The sequence below is a fragment of the Euprymna scolopes genome, chromosome 18 (genome assembly GCF_053919585.1).
Source record: "Euprymna scolopes isolate OS-2025 chromosome 18, ASM5391958v1, whole genome shotgun sequence".
Classification (NCBI taxonomy): Eukaryota; Metazoa; Mollusca; class Cephalopoda; order Sepiida; family Sepiolidae; genus Euprymna; species Euprymna scolopes.
In genome coordinates this window covers 12,564,029-12,584,992 of record NC_136499.1, presented here as the reverse complement: position 1 = coordinate 12,584,992, position 20,964 = coordinate 12,564,029, and the positions used below count along the sequence as shown (strand labels likewise).

The 20,964-nt window shown below is 32.6% G+C and overlaps 1 protein-coding gene and 1 pseudogene across 1 annotated transcript in view; both read left to right on the top strand.

Moving 5' to 3' along the window:
* LOC145297499 (protein Wnt-7b-like) overlaps positions 1–20,964 on the top strand; it is a 510,003-nt gene that overhangs the window by 181,284 nt on the left and 307,755 nt on the right. The gene's annotated exons all lie outside the window — the stretch shown is intronic.
* Positions 103–221, top strand: LOC145301543 (5S ribosomal RNA; annotated as a pseudogene).

The window sequence follows — 20,964 nt, the reverse complement described above, 5'->3', positions numbered from 1 at the left end:
TATATATATATATATATATATATATATATAATTTTTAACCAAAATTTACATATCCAATTCCAGTAATGTTCATATACTAATTAAACCAAGGTCAATATAACTAAATGCGGCATAATCACGTTGATACACCGGTTCCCGTCAGTACACCGAAGTTAAGCAACGTTGAGCCTGGTCATTACTAAAATAGGTAACCAATTTGGGAAGTCCAGGTGCTGTATGTAGGAGGACGTCGACACCTCCCGGCAAAAAGTTGCAAAAACCTAACGTCGTCATTTCCCCTAACGGGGATATACATGCGACTGGGGACCGCTTGTGAATTTAATGCTCCCATGAAACTTCCTCCTTTGGAGGGAGCCGGTTAAACCCTGAATACGGTTGGTGCTGAGTGCACACACACAATATAACTAAACTCAACGATTATCAGTATTAATAATCGAGCATATTATAATTTCGTAATAATTAAGACAACGATATATTATAATGTTTATCATAAAATGTATTTCTTCAGTGTTACAATTGTTTTTTAACAATTTGAACAAGTTAAACATTATTTTGGTTAAAAAGATTCCAAAATGGCCAATCATCAGTCACAAAATATAAGTGTAATAATATAAAAATATATTTCTTATTTTACTAATACGAGCATCGAACTCACCTCCCGTTCCTTCACTTTGTCGATTAATTGGGTTATTGCGGAATTATATATATATATATATATATATATATATATATATATATATATAGAGAGAGAGAGAGAGAGAGAGAGAGAGAGAGAGAGAGAGAATTGATATGTAGTTTGCTTGAAGCATTGTGTGGGATAGGTATGTAGTAGAAATTTAGAAGGCTATCACAATGCGAGGAATGAGATATAGTCGGTGTTGAGAGAAGACGAAAGTGGCGATTTACAAATCAATAAGTACATATATATATATATATATATATATATATATATATATATATATATATATATATATATAACATGAATAAATATATGTATTTATAGACATACATGTATGTACTTATTGATTTGTAAATCGCCACTTGTGTCCGTCTTCTCTCATCAACACCGACTATATCTTATTCCTCGCATTGTGATAGCTTTCTAAATCTCTACTATATTTATATATATATATGTATGTGTGTGTGTGTGTGTTCTTTGGGACACAACACCGTTGGACTACCACCCAGCTGATAAAACATGGTCGTTTTCAAGTCTGATGTAAACAAATTCTTGGTGAGTTACCCTCTTAAATAATCATTCAGCCTATTCACCGCCATCTGAAACTCAACGAAGCTTCTATTAGCAAAATTCAGTTTAAATACGGCATACCTGATTTCGTAGTCTGCGGTTGTATCCATTTACTCAATCACACTCCCGACATACAGACGGGCAAGAAAGACACGCGTCTCCCTTATTAGCACTGATTGATTTACGATGAGATACGATATGACATTTTATAACATTCTGTCGTAACCAGAGAGAGCCTTTAACTTGCAGTCTTTTTCGTAATCTTTTCCCCAATCTGTCGTAAGGTGACTGCCTTTTTAGCCAAAAAGTACGCGACATGTGTGACCGCGCTGCGAAATACTATCGTTTGAACCTATCACGTAAACACATTGTCGTCTGGCCAGCATCCGTTCTCACGTAACTATTCAAATGTTGGTCAACCAAAAGGGGAGCTTTTGGCAAAGCCGAGTGTTTCTTACCCCGCAAAAGACGGGAGAGAACGGAGGATTAGAATCGTACAATCTTAATCACTGTTTGTTTTTGTTTGTTTTTTGTTTGTTTTTTAACCAATTTTGTTCTAATATATGTTTCGCTGGTATGGCAATCACAATAGTTTTCCCGAAGTGTGACAAACAAAATAACATTATTAAAGTGACACGTGTGTGTTTTGCTTTGTTGTTTTTTTTTAAGTTTTTTTTTGTACGAAAATCAGTCCAGACAGGTCATGAAGCCACTTGATGAAAGGAGCTCGAAAACATTTTAACAAGTTATATATATTTATTGCAGACTATTATTCTCATCTTTTTTAGTTGTTGTTACAACGATTCCTCTGACCTTCGTCAGGTGATAACCGCGACGGGATAGGAATTCTGAATCTGCATTCTCAGCAGTTGCTGCCATCCATAATTGTTGTCGTCTCACCACGTATTTGGGCAAATTAACCTCTGGCCGGCTTTGGGTAGGATTGAAACCGCTATCTTCAGACAATTTTCACCTGGAACCGTAGAGATTCAATGTCTATATCCACTGCGCCACGGGCCCCGAAGGGCGATCAAGGTTGGATATTTTGGTCTTATAAATCCACGTTTATTTATTATCTGATCTTCCATAGTCGGGTCCGTACCGAATATATATATATATATATATATATATTTTTTATTACATTTTCACCCCAAACAAGGCAAATTGCCACTTTGGTGTAGGGGGCTACTATCAGGGGCAACAACTACTGGGGTACTATGTAGGGATTTGGGCAGCAAGGTGTCGGTTCACGTTACACTTGAACTTCTGCACGTCAGTACTGTTGGGGAAGCAGGGACCTGGAATGGAATTCCAGAGTCTTGCGGTTCTGGGGAAGAAACTATTGGAGTAAAAAGATCTTTTACATCTAGGGACCTCTACAGTGTGGGGGTGGGATCTAGTAGCCTGTCGGGTTTGTCGAGGGTGCTCGCGTCGTGGGGGCACAAGTGATTGCAGTTCGTCAGAGCATTCACCACTAAAATACTTGTAGAAAAGGCAGAGGGATGCAACATTTCGTCGATGGGACAGAGGCTGAAGCTTAGATGCCAGTTCAGGGCCTATCAGGTTTGCGACTCTCTTTTGAACCTTGTCAAGGAGCGAGAGACTAGTAGCAGATGCACCAGCCCAGATGTGGCAGCAATACTCCATACATGGGCGAATGGTGGCCTTATAGAGGTACAGGATACTTTCGGGTGTTAGTAGTTTTCTAGCACGGTAGAGAGAGCCTACCTTTCTTGCAGCGGCCCTGGCAATGCCTTCAATGTAATTGTTCCAACTCATGTTTCCTGTGAACGTTAGGCCAAGGAGTTTGAAAGATGGACTCTCAGATAAAGAGTCGTTGGCCATTGCTATGGGTGGTAGAGAGGGTTTCTTGTAATTATTGAATGAAACTAGTTTAGTCTTGGCAGCATTGAATGCGACCAACCACTTTTGTCCCCATTCCACTACAGATTGGAGGTCTTCCTCTAGTGTTTCTGCCATTTCTTTAGAAATGTGTTCATTCGTCTTCCTGTCGTGTCTGCCATAGAGTGTAGTGTCATCAGCATATATACCCATCTCAGAGGCAATGTTGTCGGGGAGGTCATTTATGAATATCAGGAACAATAGAGGTCCAAGGATAGAACCCTGGGGCACTCCCGCATTTATATCATATTGTTTAGATGTGCGACCGTCGAGGACTACCTGGATTTTTCTCTTATCTAAGAAGGATTTAATTATGTTAAGTATTCTACCAGTGATACCGTATGATCTGATTTTACTGAGGAGACCCTCATGCCATACCCTGTCAAAAGCCTTAGATATATCTAGAGCTACCGCTCTGCCTTCCCCTGCTTTGTCCAGTGAATGGTATATACGTTCAGAGATCACAGTGAGGATGTCTGCTGTGGAACGGGCTCGTCTAAATCCATATTGTTTGTCAGTCAGTAGTTTAGCATCTGTAAGATGATGGACTAGAGCATGGTTAATTATGGTCTCAAATATTTTGGCAAAAAGTGGGAGGAGGCTAATGGGGCGATAATTTGATGGGTCTGAATTGGAATTCATTATTGAGATGAGTATTATTTATTAATTTATTTTATTAATTTATTTTATTACGGACTATTATCCTCATCTTTCTTAGTTGTTGTTTCACGTGGTGAGACGACAACAACTATGGAGGGCAGTAATTGCTGAGAATGCAGTTAGGAAATTCGGAGTTAACACCTGACGAAGACCAGAGGAATAGTTGGCTGAAACGTTGTGAAACAACAACTAAGAAAGATGAGGATAATAGTCCGCAATAAATAAATTAATAAAATAAATTAATAAAATAAATTAATGAAATAATACTCATCTCAATAGTGAATTCCAATTAAAATAATATATGTCAACAAGTTTTAGACAAACAGATCTGACCCAGAAAATAGCAATTTTCTCCCTTTGTCAGAAACATCACACATGGAATGTAGGGATTGAAAGACAAAATAAGCGAAAGTTATGAAACTGCCGAATGTAAACACTTCTATACTTATAACCGACTGGTATTATCAGCAGGTCCCTTAATTTCCGCCCGACTGTTAATTTTCTGAATTAAGCTACACATTTCGCGTTTCACCCCCATAGAAAATTGTCAGGCTAAAATGCATCAAATTCATGTTACCTGGTGTTTTTTATTTATACGCGCAGTGTTTAATTTCGCTTGCTAACACGAGTTCCAGGCATTTTAGCTTGACGATTCTCCAAGTAAAATGAAAACGCCGACAAAGCTGTGTACCTTAATTGCCGGATATTTTCATAACTTACTACCTAGCTCTACTCACGTATTGAGCGATCGATGTCTCTGTTCACTCTTAAAAGACAATGGATATCCCCTGTAAAATTAGCTGCACGTGTAATTGTGAGACAAGGGTTGCGCAATCCCAACCACACCTCTCCAGAATTGGCACTGCTTGAGTTCAATGGCAAGACGACTGAAAACAATACCGAGATAAGAATAGAACATATTACAGCACCTGAAATTCCCAAATAGTTACCCATTTTAGTAGTGACTAGGCTTAACGTTGCTTAACTTCGGTGATCAAAGGAATCGGTATTTCAGCGTGAATTATGATTTATAACACGTATTGAGCTCTATTGAATTAAATACTTAAAATCGTTACATTAAATATATCCCTTTAAATTTTTAATTGCATGACATAAGATAGAAATGGCGTTTTTGAGAAACGGCGAGCTTTAAATTGAATTTATAAAACTCACCATTATATTTTAATGTTTTCCTTATTAATGAGTTCAATTTACAATAAAAAAAAGTACCATTTAAAATCGCTGAAAATCATTTCTTCTTTTGCATATTTTATGCAAACATTCAACATTAATCAGAAGTTACTTTTCCAGGCATTCACCGTCAGGCCAAAATATCAGTTGAAGTGTATTGTAAAAAATTTGATAAACATTATCATGTTTGTTATTAGTTTTTATTTTTTATTCTTTTTGCAAATAAATCCACTGGGTAAATTATTCCTCGTAGTATATAATATGCAACAGAGAATCGATTCTATACATACACAATCTGCATACATTAAAATACCATGTTTAAGCGTATTATACGAACGGGCAATGCCTGGCGTCCAGCTTGTCATATATAAAAATTCTCATTGTTTTTCTTCATTTTGTTTACACGCATATTTACATTTTAAAATGATATCAATAGTAAATGGTAAGTGTATTCTACGCATAAAATAAGGGAGATGAATGGATTGGGGCACAAGTGTTGAGGAGAAAGACGAAAAATGGGGGATAGGGAAAGATAAAACAAAGAGGCGGCTAGAGAAAGATGGGGAGATGGAAGTTTATTATAAAGATTTTATACGATTTAACGTAAGCGAGTAGTCCTGCTAGTCTATTATATAAAAATAGCAGTTGCATGTGTGTCTGTATATCCAACAAAAGCAAAATACTACTAAACAAGCACCGACAAGGTTAATATAATCTTGATCGGCATTTTTTCTGAATAACTATATCCAAAATTTAAAAAAGTAATTATCGTTCATTCTAGACCGGATTTTTAAACAGTCGAATTATAATTATTTTCTTCCTATAAAAAATATTTTATGAGTGTAAATATATCAAAATACGTAAATATATTATACACAAACACACACACACACATCGCGGTTTGCTTAATGTGTGCTAGTTAATATGGATTATTTTGTGTGGCGTGGTTTCTCAAGTGGCAGAGTACTCGCTTCGCATTGAAGAGATTCGGGGTTCGAATCCCGTGTTTGGATGAGTTCTACTGATGAGTTCAAATGAGCGCTAAACTGTAGTCCTGGACTTCCGTATTGTGGGCTTTCATAGCTTGTGTAATCTACGACGTTGTTTGGCTGTGGAAATAATCATACCATCACGCATTCTGAAAATTAAAGAGAACTTTCTCTGTGTAAGTTTAAGAAAGAGTTTCCTATGTACTCAGAAACGGCTGAGCCGATTTTTTTAAATTTCACACGAAGATACTTGATGCGTCTGAGAGTGTTTTTATGGAGATTTTTTTATTGGAATATGTCTGATAAGTATTGAAAATCGATAATCGATAATCGAAAAAATTCGATTAAAGAAGGAAATCCGATTTTGCTCAAAGACTTTTATACAACATAACATCGAAAGTGTATCTGAGAAGTCTCATCACCGCACAAGCTGAAAGGCCAAGCCTATAAAACCAACAGTAGATCATTTTATAAGATAGGAGCGCGTTTTAAGTGAATGTCATTTAGAGCACAAAATAACTATGATACTTGATTTTTGTACGTTTAATTTTAATTCAAGTGATTATGTAAAATAATGTCATAAAATCAACAGTTGGTTCTTCGATAAGACAGGGGCGCGTTTGGAGTGAACGTTTTTTTGTTTTTTTTACAGCACAATTGAATTATGATACCTGACTTTTGCATTTTAAACTTTAAGGCAAGGTATTATTGACAGATAATTTCATAAAATCAACAGTAGATTCCCTGCAATGTATTGTGGACTAAGTCACAACGAGGAGCCATGTAAAACTTTTCTACCGGTTCACTGAAGATGTGGGCCCTACTAGCGCAGGTAACCAATCTATTTGAAAGTGAAAGTGTATATCTGTCTGTGTATCTGTGTGTCTGATTGTGTACATTTCCCTACGCAATAACTCTGTCAATTTTTAGTCTACAGACTCGAAATTTGATACACAGTGTACTGAGATTTGGGAAAATCGATATGATCGGTTTTCGGCCACAAATTTTGCGATTAAGGTGTCAAAGTTCAACGATTTGACCTTTGAGAACTCTACCAAACTCCTACGACAATTTTCGGTCTAAATTTTAGATATAGGTTCATTAGACATGGATCTAACTTAATAACTTAATTTGAGCCTAAAACAATAAATTTTAAGGGGTCATAATAGGGGTCAACGTTTAAAAAATTAAACATTTTTTTTTGCTCAACATACATCTCCAAATACCCGGGCATCGCTGGGTACCTATGCTAGTATATATATATGATTGATGATTTATTTATTTATTTATTTATTTATTTATTTTGTAAGCGATTCTGTGGTAGTTTTTCTTCTTCTTTTTACTTCTTGAGTGCTTTTCAAGAGAGAATTTATCTGCCCTTTGTTCATATTCTAGTCGACCCACATTTTAGGACATATTTGTTGTAATTATTAAGTTATTATTTAAATATTTACTTAAATATTTTTATGTGAATAAAATTAAGTAAATATATATATATTTATATTTATATTTATATACATATCTATATATATCAATATATATATATATATATATATATATATATACATAATAATAATACATACACGCACATATACATATACATATATGTCTGTGTGGGTGTGGGTGTGTAATATTACAAAGATCCATATTATCTTTAAATTAGGACCTGTCTCGATGAATGATTTATATATTATAAAATGTTTAAGAAATAAAATGAAATTTAGGAACTTTTGCTTAATTAATGTTTAATAACTATGGATTAAAGTCAATGCAAGTCTTAAATATTTGAATTTTCAAATGGAAGTCTATTCTTATACAAGCCCATTGCACTATCTGAAAAAAAAACATTTGAAACATTCTTAAAAATGAAACCTGGGTACTACAGGGTGACCCAAATAAAACGAGCCCCAACGCTAATTAGGCCCCGTTTCTTAGTGTTTTGTCCGAATGAAATGAAACTTTGGTCATAACTAATTTATTATATTTAAAACATCACATCAAAACACTAGGGTATTTGGCCTGTTTTTCTCCGTCCTGCAGAATATGTTCTAGATGGTCTCCATTTTGCTTTTTTTGGGGGGATAACCCTGTATTAATTAATTAGCATTTAAATTTTATGAAAATTAGAGATATCTGGATTTGCCACAATTTCATGAAATTAAATTAAACTAAATATAGCCTACATTATCCACCTAAGCGCCTAACAGCTGCATTCAAAATTATTAATGATTCGCTGATTTATTAAGGTGTGGATCCTTTACACACACACACACACACACACACACACACACACACACACACACACACATACATATATAAGAATTTAATAGACTGTCTTCTACTAAATCCATATTTACGAAAAATGAAAAATATTATAATGAGGCCCTTAAAAACTCTGGATATAATTCACAAATTAAATTCATAAATGAAAATGATAGAAACATAAACTGCATTGAAAATAAACCTATTAAGAGCGTAATAACATATAATATGGCAATGTCTTCCCGTATACGAGTTAAGAAAATAACCAAGAGACAAAAAAAGATAAAACCAAACCACAAATATTAGATAATAATACAAATAAACAGCAAACCAAAACCCGTAAACGTAAGAATAGACATAAGGAGATCCTATGGTTCAACCCCCCATATTCCAAAAACCTAGAAACAAACATAGCCAGAGAATTTCTTAAAATATTAGATAAGAACTTTAAAGCCCCCCATAGATATAATAAAATTTTCAATAAGAACACAATTAAAGTCTCTTACTCTACTATGCCTAACCTTCATCAGAAAATAATTAGCTCTAATAATAAGAAAATTAATAAACTACAAAATACAACTATACAAAATACATCGGACTGTAACTGTAGAAGAAAAAATAAATGTCCCCTACAAGGCTCATGTAAAATTAAAAATGTTATCTATAGCTGCACAGTATCAAAAACTCCAAATCTACATGAACCTATTAACAGCCATAACTCAACTACCAGATTAAATAATAACACCAACTTAAACCAATCTACCGATCAATTACTAATCAACCCACCATATAATAATCCAACAACAGGCCTAACGGAAAATAATCACAAGCAAGAGGTAATATATTTTGGTTCCACATCTGGCCTAATAAAACATAGAAAATAACTCTCTGCCAAACCAAACTACTTTATCCAACTATATTTGGCAACTAAAAAACAGCAATATTTATTTCAACTTAAAATGGCAAATAATTGAGACTTGCAAATCATATAAACCAGGAGATAAATTTTGTGCACTATGTACAAAAGAGACCCTAAAAATTTTAAAATATGAAGATATAAAAAATACAACCAAACTATTAAATTCAAGACAGGAGCTTATGACATGTAGTCATAAACGTTGGTTTAAATTTAATAAATATAAACCACCTTAAATCATTAAAAATTACTTATTAGTAAAAATAGATTACAATTATTATTATTTTTATTATTATTTTTTTATTTGTTATTTTTGTATTTTTTTTTAATAAATTAAGTTAGACTAATTATCTCCCTTACACCCGTCAAATAAATAAAGTAAAGAAAACATGACAATTATCTCCCCTTAAAATATGTAATAGTAATATTCTCTATATGTAAACCGTAGCGTCTTTAAATCAAAAATACGCTAACGGAAACAATTTATTGCACGAGCGCCCCCCCCCTTTTAAAATCCATCATTCAATAAGATAAAAAGCTATAGCAAACGTCTAAATGACTATTTTAACCACAGTTCCTGATTTCAAAAAACGAAAAATTAAAAGGTAAATATCTCTATATATTTTTAAAGCTAATTTATTATGTAAATTCAAAAATATATATTTTTCTCTATAATATCTATCTCTAACCCATATTAATTTTCTTATAAATTTTAAATCCAGACCTTTTATTTCAATTTTTCAGATTCATCTGCCTTACTTTTAATGCTAGGTTTATTTGTGGTGTCTTTTAAATTCAATAAAAACCCTTCAAAATTTGCCGATGAGGAGACCTTGCTTATCAAAAAACTATATATAATTATTGTACATAACTTGATGTATACCACAATAAAAAGAATTGTTTTCCGAAACGATCGTACAGATAATTGATTTTGTTGTTGTTCCTTCTTATGAAACGGATTTTTAATTTAATTAAAATTTGATTTTTAAATTTTAAATTATCAATCACATTACTTAATATTGAATTAGCTCTAGGACATTTAACTATCGAGCTTATTATATATCTAAATTACAACGAGCACTTCTATTTCCTGTATTTTAATTAAACTAGTAATTTCACTGTTACATTAAAATACACTCAGCTTTTAGACTATTGTTCTAATCTCCTTTAAATTATATATATACATATATATGTGTGTATATGTGTGTATATATATATATGGATGTATACATATATATATGGATGTATACATACATATATATATAGAGACAGACAGACAGACAGACAGACAAACAGAGATGATGATGATTATTATTTGTCTCATTAACTGTTCTTACATTTTACTTAGTTTCTTCTAAATTTATTTTAATGCCAGCATCACTGCAGGAGATCCGATCATGTTTCTGAGGAATACTGATCCACCATGCTTCTGTAACTGTACCAGTCTAATGCTAAAGAACATGTATAAAAATTATTGCGTCATTATTTGAAGGAGAAATGGTTTTCATTCCAAGATTTAAAATTGTCTTATCTGCAGTTGGCAATATTTCGTTCGCCAAAGTTTAGTTTGCATTACGATTAGCATTTGCTCTGACTATTCATAAGTCTCAAGGACAGACTTTACAGAAAGTTTTAGTCTATCTGGACAAACCTGTCTTTCAACATCGACAACTATATGTTGCACTTAGTATAGTTAAGCGAAATGATAACATAAAAGTGTTTTAAATACTCAAAATGTACAAAAAATGTTGTAAATAGAAGAATAGTGTCTTAATTAATTTTATTGACCCTATTACTCGCATATAAAATATTTATTTGACCCAACGAGTCATGAGTGTTCTAGGATATATATATATATATATATTGATATATATATATATATATATATTGATATATATATATATATTGATGTAGTTTATATATTTTGTGTACAGAAACTTGGTAGATGCGACAAGTCATTGGTACCGTCGGTTTCAAGCCCGATAATTAGGACCGTTTAAGATATCCTTATCAAGCTCTCTTCAGCCAATATTCGTTTGAAAAGGAGATTTTCCTTTTAATCGAGCATTCTGCTGGATTTATTTTTCCAAAAAAACTAAACATATATATAAAAAATATATATATTTTATATATATTTTATATATATATATATATATATATATATATATATATATATAGTAATTTATAAAATATATATGGCGATTAAGCTACAATGAATATTCTGCGTTTCATCCATTATAGGATTCGTCAGGCTTATGCGCGAATTCTGTGGTTGTTTCTCGTTTTTATATATCTAATATAATTAAAATCCTCAACATATATAAAAACGAGAAACAACCACAGAATTCGCGCATAAGCCTGACGAATCCTATAGTGGAGCAAACGCAGAATATTCAGTGTAGCTTAATCGCCGTATATATTTTATAAATTACTAACTAGCTCTACCTACGTATTGAGCACTTTTGAAGTAAATACTTTACGCATAAATCTATACTTTCGTATATTAATTTTATGTGAGTAAATGAAGTAGTTATATATATTATTTGTTTTTGTTTTGCGATACGTTTTGAATGTATTCTATTATACACGCGAAAGTGCATTTTTGCCTAAATGCGTGTTGGGAAGAATTTTTTCTTTTGCCAATATTGGTACCCCAAAATGAGGAGCGGCATATGTATTATTTAAAAAATATAATTATCCACTGACACGCGTTTCGTCGTCTACGACTCATCAGAGTGGCTGAATCTAGCGAGATTCGAAATCGGGACCCCATGGTAAAAAGTGCAACCCCCTACCACCAGGTTATCTCGCACGACGGAACGTGTCGCGCTTTTTTATGTAGATCTTATTTGTTTTTGTTTTGTGATACTTTTTGAATGAATTACATTATATATATCGAAGTGCATTTTTACCTAAATGCGAGTTAAAAATAACCTAGTGGAAGGGGGGTTACGCTTTTTACCATGGGTCCCGATTTCGAATATCGTTAGGTTCAGCTACTCTGATGAGTCGTAGACGACGAAACACGTGTTAGTGGGTAATTATATTTTATATATGTATATATATATATGTGTGTGTGTGTGTGTGTGTGTGTACGCGTGTGTGTGTGTGTGTGTGTGTAACAAACAATCAAGTAATTAATAGGACAAGCTTACTATGTAAAACTAAGCTGCAGTCTAGTATAAGTATTAATGTTTATATTTATCCTAACCAAATAAAATCCTCGATACGACAGTACGAAGTTTTATGGTAATTGTATATATATATATATATATATATATATATATATATATATATATATATATATATGTAGAACTGCACGTCTGTGGAACTCTGTTCCGCCTGCCTGCTTCCCTCCGGACTACAACTTGGATGTCTTCAAGTCCAATGTTAACAAATTCCTAATGAACCGCCCCCTTAAGTAAACACTTCAGCAAATCTCCTCACTAAATTAATGTACTTGCAATAACCCTTATCCCTGAGTGGCTTCCGGGCCTTGATAAGTGGTGATCACTGTGTAAAAAAAAAAATATATATTGATATTTACTGTATGGTATGAGGATTGTTCCAAAAGTACAGCCTCCTATTTTTAACTTAAAAAGTTGAAGAGCTAAAAGACACGAGTGATCCTATTAAAACGAGCGAACTTTTGTCCTCCAGAATTTATTTTTCTACATATTCATCACCATTCACAAATCAAATTTGCCAGCTATTACGCGTGTTAAGCAAGATGATAGGAAGACATTCTATTTACCACACGACAACACAAGGTCACACACAAATTTTGAAGACCGAGGGATATGTGATAAATCAATAATATACTCCAGACCTGGCACTGCTACACTCCCACTTGTTCAAACTTCTAAAACGCGCTATATTCGCAGCTGTAAAAAAAAATGGACCGCCTCGGAAGGTGCTGACTTTTATGACAAAGGAATCAAGACTCGTTTATTGCAGGCAAAAGTTGATTGAGAATGTTGGTGACAATGTAGAAAAATAAAATCTGGAGCACAAAAGATCGCTTGTTTTTAGTAGAAACAATTCCGACTTCGTTGATCTTCAACTTTTTGTATCAGAAAACAGGAGTAATTATTTCTAGAACGCCCTTCGTATTCATTTATTCATTTTTCAGATAATAATATCGTTATCATATTGTTATGGGGTTACATGGTAATAAGAACGGAAGGACACAGGACTTTTAGGAACGAACATGTATTCACATATATTACAGGAAAAAGCAGGTTGAACAATACCATTCCTCAAGTGTAGGACGTGTGCACACGACCTCCCTGGTCGCGTGCCAATCTCTGATCCATGGCCCCGATACTCGTTACCGAAAGTGACGTCACCAAAGGAAGTGACGTCATGAGATAGTCCATTAATCCCATGGATTAGCGTCTCCAACACATAATAAATACAGCGTGGGACAAATTAGAATTAGAATTCTCTTGGGTAATATGAAAGAGAACCTAATTGGCATTAAATTGGCGCAAACTTCGGGATGCCATTTTCTACTATTTATTAAATGATTGTCTCACTCAAAGAGGAAAATTATCAATATTATCTCTAATACACACAGAAAACCCCCATTAACAACACCTTTAATTATTAAGAGATAGGTAGCTACCTATCATTCCGCAATTTAATTCGTATACACTACTTGAAATTATTGAAACGAAATTAATCGGTAAAGAACAAGACAAAACTGATAAAAAATTATATAGAAAAAAACTAATCGATAAGTATAAGAGTGTAGTATCGTTCCGTATATTTGATGTGTTTATTGGCGAGCATATATATTTGACTGTCTAAATATGAACGTGCCTTTTGATCGTGTAGTGATTGTTTAAACATGACACATAACAATTATAACAATAAGGGACAAATAAAAGTGTCTGGCGTTTTTTTTTTTATCGACCAATGGTAAACATACGTGGTTCATCTTGGGTTTATCTTGATTTGACGAATCTTTAAAAAAGCTGCAAACGAAGATTCGTACGACCCGAAGGCTTGGTATTATTTACAGCAGCTTTATTTCGGATATTCCCCCCACGTGAAAGCTGCAATGCTTGCCCGAGATATTTTCTATCGACATTTTCCCCCATGCGGAGCCCTTACGGTTCCAAACCGTCTTTCTTCCCCCGGTTACTGACTGGGTCTGCTAACTTTTACTCCCAACTGATTCGTACATTTTCTAGTTATCTTTTTTATGTTCTAGCATTCTTTTTCAGCAAGTTAACATTTTTATTTATGCTTGTTATGAAAAACTAATATTCCTTTCTATTAAAACATTTTAACATAAATGATTTTATCTGTAATTATTTAATTGTGTGAACCAAATAGTTGTTATAAAAATTAAGTTTGATTTTATTTAAATTGAAATGCGCCGCCATTTCTTTAGATGTGCAGTTTTCTATTTAGTTTAGAAATTTCTACCATAATTTTCTATTAAAGAGTTATTTCATATTCATATTGCTGTCTATACCGTATTCTTCGCATCTTCTTGATTTTGTCGTTTTTGTAAGTACACAACATTCGGTAGATTATTGTCGCTTTTTATATCTTCAGTATATTTAGTACAGATGTTGTTGCGTCTGCAACCGCATCTTGTAAACAGACGGTTAAATCCATTAGTTACGTTCGCAAATGCATTAAATTGCATTTATATATATATATATATATATATATATATATATATGTATATATATATGTATATGTAAATATAAATCTATCTATATATATAGATATTTATATATATATGTGTATATATATATATGTATATAATGTATCTTTGTGTGTATGTGTGTGCATGTAAGCGCACACATGCACACACGCACATATATATATATCCATATATATATATATATATATACACATATATATATATATATATATATATATATATATATATATAGTAAGTTATAAAATATATATGACAATTAAGCTACTCAGAATATTCCGTTTATATTATTTATTTATATTATAATATTCGCGTTTCATCCACGCTAGGATTCATCAGGCTTATGTATTAGGATTCATAAACCTGATGAATCCTAGCGTGGATGAAACGCGAAATATTCTGTGTTGCTTAATTGCCATATATATTTCATAACTTACTGCCTAGCTCTACCTACGTATTGAGCACTGTTGAAGTAAGTACTTAAAGTTTACGCATAAATTTATACTTTCGTATATTAATTTATATATATATATATATATATGTATATATATATATATATATATATATATATATATATATATACATATATTTACATGGGGGTATATACACTTACATGCATATATACACTTACATGCATATATATATATATATATATATATATATATATATATATATATTTGCAGCAGATCTTAAAGCACTATTTATAAAATAATAAAATGAAAAATGTGAAATGAAAATATAAACTGTTTTAAAAATCACTTGAAGAAGCTCACATTGAAGAGTTCTGCCTGCGAATGACAACACCAGCACGAAATACCAACATGAGTGCACGAATATTCAACTTATGGGAAAAAATGAACAATAACAAAACAAATGACTCTTCAGTCTCTGATGATGGATTTTCTAAAATCCGTTATCTCCCACATTCTTTCATAAAAATACTCGTCTAGCTGAAACCACTGTCAGTAATTTCCCCCACTCTTTGTGCCTAAATCAAAGCGTAGATCCCATGGACAAAGCTTCTTTCTTATAAGTGCACGCCTGTGGAATTCTCTTCCATTTTCCTGTTTCCCACCTGACTACAACTTGGATGTCTTCAAGTCCAACATAAACAAATTCCTGATGAACTGCCCCCTTAAGTAAGACACTTTATCAGATTTCCAATACTAACGATTACTACAATATTGTCCCATTGATTACTGTACACGCAATAACCCTTATCCCCGAGTGGCCTCCGGGCCTTGATAAGTGGTGACTTTCATGTAAAAAATTCATATGCATTTCAATTATAAAAACAAAAAATAAAAAACAAATATGTCATAAGAGCTAAAAATTAAAACAAAAAACCGATGTTTTTTTTTTTTTTTAATTTTTTCATTTAATAAAATGTTTGCAACTTCAAGTTGTGTTTAAAACGGTTTATGTGTTCATTTTTAAATATTTAATTTTATAAATGGTGCTTTTAAGAACTTCTACCAATTTTATAAACACTGGATTATGACACGTTGAAGAGTTCTCTCGAGTGTTGGTTGGTTGGTTGGTTGGTTGGTTGGTTGTTTTTGTTTTACGTCATATCAACCCTTTTCAGGTTATTTAATGCCAAATCCAAAGATTTTGAAGAACAGTTTTTTAATAGAGTATATTTGGGTTTTTTTTAAGTCGGTTTCTATTTAACTCATAATTGGAACCCTAACAGGTACTACCAGTTCGGGTCAAAGTGGACCTGTGAGCAATGACAATTAAAGGGTGGATATATACTCCCCAAAGCCCGCAAACTGGGGCCTCACCATCGGATATAGTTTAACGTCATATCCAGGACCTCTCTCGAGTATGGATGATAACGCTAGCACGTATACTCGAAATATCAACACGAGGGCACGGATAAATAACTCCAAAAACAAAAAACAAAAAAAGAGACCAACAACAAAACAAAGTCTCTGATGAAGAATTTTCTATGGTCTGAAATAAATGTGATACATTTCAATTACAAACAACGCAAAAAAAAAACAAAAAGTGTCATAAGAATTAAAGAAACAAAATAAATAGAATGATTTTTTTCTTTCTTTTTTCATTTAAGAAACTGTTTGAACTTTTCAAGTTGTTTTTTTAACATTTAATCTGTTTGTTTTAATTATTTAGTACACATATACCCCACCCCCATATATATATATATATATATATATATATATATATATATATATATATATATATATATATATATATATATATGAAATTTATTACTGTGAGTCCAGAATGAGTTTACATATTGCTTCAGCTAGGGGAAATCCTCAAAAAGAAGAGGAAATATCCAACTAGCATCGTCATAGAGTCCATCTATGAATTCTGACGATGCTAGTTGGATATTTCCTCTTCTTTTTGAGGATTTCCCCCAGCTTAAACAATATGTAAACTCATTCTGGACTCACAGTAATAAATTTCCTATATACTGCTCTGGTTACACATTGAGCACTCTAGTCTGGTATTTTCACCACTGGTAAATATATATATATGTATGTATGTATGTATGTATATAGTGAGTGGTATATATATATATATATATATGATTGTTGAGCTGGATTAAATCCGACGATATGAAATAAAATGGAGGTGGAAGGACCTGGATACTCAACGTTTCGCCCGATTTATGCGGGCTTCTTCAAGAGGGATGGTCATTGACGAGAGAGTCGGAGGATTGGGGCTATATATAATGATGGGGGAGAGCAGCGTGTTTTCCTTATGTAAATTAGATGTCATATATATATGTATATACATTTTATGAGAGAAGAACTAATTAGAGTAAACTAGTGTAGTGGATTACGTCTAAAAGATAAAATATCGTAGAGATTAAAAATTTAATTTTTAATCTCTACATATATATATGACATCTAATTTACATAAGGAAAACACGCTGCTCTCCCCCATCATTATATATAGCCCAATCCTCCGATTCTCTCGTCAATGACCATCCCTCTTGAAGAAGCCCGCATAAATCGGGCGAAACGTTGAGTATCCAGGTCCTTCCACCTCCATTTTATTTCATATATATATATATATATATATATATATATATATAGTGAGGGGGACGATTCCAATATTTTTTCCGATTCTGATACAATTACCGATTCTGAACTAAATTGCCGATTCCGATACAATTCCCGATTCCGATTCTATATAAATCTCTAATCATTTAACTATAAGATTGTTATTTCCCCCGACTTTCTTAATAACACATGTTAAATATGCAGATATTTTTCTTAAACGTCAAAATACACTTGTGGGGGATGATCTATCGATTTTATCTTTACTGATATTTTAAAATCAATAAATATTTATTATTTGATCATTATTACCAGCAATGGAAGATTTTACTTCAAACAAAATCAAATACAAAAGACAATTAAAAGAATCGTTTTGGCATCGGAAAATAGGCATCCATTTTTCCGATTCCGACACCGATTCCGATACCCAGAAATTTTCTGATTTTTTCGATTCCCGATACCGATTCCGATTAATCGCCCCACCCCTAATATATATATATATATATATATATATATATATATATATATATATATATATATATATATATATATACATTATTGGCTACATATGTGCATAAATAATTCAGTGGAGTTCCAATAGGCTTTAAAAATAAAGGTACAAGATTCAATTTGAAATTTATTTATCTCCAAAGTCCACTTTTATAAATTTTACAAAGTAAGGTATAAAAATGTAATACCTTACTTTGTAAAATGTATAAAAGTGCACTTTGAAGATAAATAAATTTCAAATTGAATCTTGTACCTTTATTTTTAAAGCCTATAATAAAAGCATTTTGTTTAACAGTTTTCATGCCTTGGATGAAATGCTTTTCTAACTTATATCGTATCTCTTTAAGATTATATTTTATTTTATTTATTCATTTGGATTAAAAACAAATGAATGTGGTTTTGCATGTATTTATAAAAACTCTCCTACTCTCTGTTTCAGTTTGTATTTCTCCTCACACCACAACTCTTTTTTGCAACTCCCTCTTTGTCATACATGTCTGAATAATGAGAAAATCTGAATTTTTTTAACAAAAACTTTAAAATAACTTTTTTAGATTAAATTTTTATTAAACTTCTTTCAGAATAGAAAATCTTTGCAGTTTATTAAGGAACATATTTCATATAGGTTTAATTAAACATATTCAGTAGATAACGAGAAAAATAGAGATAAAAATTTCAAAAGGACTGTATAACTGGTTACGCTCAATAGCAGTCCTCGCCAGCAAAAGTCTTTGTTATTGTTATTCTATTATTATTATTATTATTATTATTATTATTATTATTTAAAACATTCTGTGTCCTGCTCTTTCGTGCGAGGACTAATAATGATTTTTTTAAAGTTTAAAAAAATGAATCGTGCGCCACCACCGAAAATCAACCCCTAAACGAATGAGTTATGAAGATATTTTTGATGGAAGGCTAAAAATTGAAACATGAAGCAATAGCTATTACGTTACGCATGCATATTCCTAATGCCGGCGTTCGACCTGACAAATTTCATTTTATTTAAATTCTCACTGTTTTGTACCGATTTTCCTGGGCTAAACCTTAAATATAAAGTTTCACATGGAGTCAAATACCCTCTCTATTAAGTTTTATGTCTGTAAACCAAAAACTCCAGGAGGAATTTGGGAGGCAAAAACTTTTAAACAAATAAATATACATCTTCATAAATATATATGGAAAGAGGTTTCTGTTTACTATAACATTTTTACGCAAATATTACGCAAGTATAAATCATGTAGAATATCTGCATGAATATAATTACACGTAATAGTTAACTAAAGATGATCAGCCCATAAGAAAACCGAATAAACTAATAGGGAATCAATTAAAATGAATGAAGTTATTTTTCTTTTTAAAGAATGAAGTTATTTTTCTTTTTAAGTAAATAGAAAAAAGGTTTGTAATTTGAATATCAATACGCACAAAAAAGACTATATATTCCCTGTAATCCATTAGGATGAAATCAAATAGATTAGTCATTACAGATAGTCCATCATATATATATTGCTTTCTTAGTATCTCACACCGTCAATATCTGCAATGTACTCGGTTTGTATATACCAATGGTAATGGGTTAGAAAACCTTTCTAATAAGTTTTATCATGAAAAAGATCTTTTTTTGTGTAAATTTTGTAAATGTTCAAAGTACGGGCGTTTGCATGGTTCCCAGTAGACCGCCTTTGTCACGAAGTAATATTTGATTTTGTATTCATTTGAGGATAGTGCAAGGTGTGGTAGAGAAATTTGGAATATCAATTGAAACATACGTAATGCAGGTATACATGTAATTCTTTGAACTGCCACTAGTACCACATTTACATTTTATATTTTACTAATTTTAAAAATGATATCCATAAGCTGGTGGCCATTCTTTTCTATACACTGAGTTAATCGAACTCCTAAGTTTCGTTCAACTCTCTCCAGCATATCGATGGGTCTGTTGGCGACAGCTCGATGAATGTTATTTTTCAGGTGAGTCGATGTGCTATGACGATCGTTGTAAACAATAGATTTCAGATATCCTCATAAAAAATTGTCACACGGTGATAAATCAAGGGACCATGTTGGCCAGTTCAGATCGCCCCTCAAGGAAATGAGGTGTCCTATGAAGTTCTACCGTATAACATTCATTGATGTGCGCTGCTTGTATAGTTACACTATCCTGCTGAAGCTACACATTTTTCACACCCATCTAGTTCGGTGTTGGCAGGAAACACACATTGATCATGTTGACATAACGGTCAGATGTCATTGATATGGCCTGTTCGTTTTCTTTAAAAAAAAAAACATGGACATATTATACTAACATGCATTTTCACGAGCAATAAAATCGCGTGGATTACGTTCATGCACCATAACCAATATGTAGGGATAAAATTTCAATCCTTTATGATGGATTCACCACAACCCAAGAGCAGATGCGCGTTTGTGGACAGACTGTCGGGACGTATCAAAACAGATTGTCCCACCGCATCAATGTTTTGGGGTGACCTTGCTGTTCGTAAAAGGCCAGGCTTCTTTTTCTTTACATCATCCGTTTCCTTGAAGTTGTTTACCCATGA